The sequence below is a fragment of the Dreissena polymorpha genome, chromosome 3 (genome assembly GCF_020536995.1).
Source record: "Dreissena polymorpha isolate Duluth1 chromosome 3, UMN_Dpol_1.0, whole genome shotgun sequence".
NCBI lineage: Eukaryota > Metazoa > Mollusca > Bivalvia > Myida > Dreissenidae > Dreissena > Dreissena polymorpha.
The window spans coordinates 99,636,652-99,638,202 of NC_068357.1; positions in this window are offsets into that span (position 1 = coordinate 99,636,652).

Below are 1,551 nucleotides of genomic sequence, written 5' to 3' on the forward strand. Positions count from 1 at the left end.
TAAATAGAACTTAAGCGTAACGTAATTGAACGTTACGTGCCAGTTGGGTAGACATTTCTTCAACATAGTTATTTTATGACCAAAAACAACGTCGTATAGACGTCTTTTCCCGACGAATTGTTTAAACGTCGCCATTCTAACGTTGAATCAACGTTGTATTTTGGTTGACGACGTCGCGACCGAAATTCAACCAATATTCGAGGTCTATTCAACGTCGGGTGTTTGCTGGGAATACTGCGTCATCAACATATAGCATTTATTGATAGTAAATTCCGTCTCCCCCCGACGATTTACTGACCCAGCACTGACCATCAAAGTCTTGGGAAATTGATGATTGAAGTTACCGGTATTGTTACTGGGAAACATGTGTATCTAAATTGCGTGTGCAAAAAATAGAGTAGTCCGCATTTCCCCACACTAAAGAGAGTTACATTCTATACTACCAAGGCGCGGATGTTGCCTATGTTCCGGTGGATTATGCTAAAATCAGCCAAAGGAATGAATGGAGAGTATTCAGTCGGGTCTGCTTGCGTTATGTACGATGTTACGATGATTGCTTATATAAAGTAAAACATACAACATGCACTGCATGAGCACGGACGGTCGAGTGGTGTACGAGCTAAAATTTTACTCCAAGGGTCGGTGGTTCGAGCCCAGTTCTGGATTAGTTTGTTTTTCTTTCTTTAATTGTTTTTTACTGGAGGAAAAAAGTTCAAATTTTCACATTTATTTGAAGTATTAAATGACAAACTTCAATACAAGCCGAATTTTGTGAAATGGTCCCTTTAAAAGGAGAATTTATTATCTTTGGTTAAAATCCAATTAGACAATAACTCAATCTGTCAGACATACCTTTATTAACGGTGAATTTCATCGATGATTACCACACATTGTAATTTTGTGTCTGACAGTCTTATTTCACACAGTCTGTATTACATCTATATAAAAGTTCACTCGATAGTTATAATATTGATTTGTTAAAATTGTTAAAACTACGGATTAAAATTGTATCCCAATCCACCGGGAGTATATGTTGGCGAATGTGCTCCCACATTAAAAAAAAGGTCATTCATTACGTTCAGCCTACCACGCCCACGGGAAAGTGGATATGGTCCATTATGTTCACAGAAAGCTGTGCGTTAATTAAAAGCACTCAGAATGTCACGTAATATATAAGCATAGACGCCACTTCGGTGTTACCACGGACTCTAGATTACACGGATAAGTACGGTGGCACAGAAGTGACATTCACTTCTCTTTTTTTAAATTGCTCTCCTCTTTTTTCTAGAAAAAGAGGAGTGCAAAACTAAATAAAAGCGGCGTGCAATTAAAAAAAGAGCGGTGCTTCTCTTGTTTTAAATTGCTCTCCTCTTTTTTTTCTATCTCGTGACCACGAGTTAGCTATGTCGTGGCCACGAGATAGAAAAAAGAGGAGTGCAAAACTAAATAAAAGCGGCATACAATTAAGAAAAGAGCGGTGCAGAAAAAAGGACAGAGTGCATTAAAAAAGAGGAGAGCATTTTCGTCATCTCGAGATCCCGACTTAGCTCA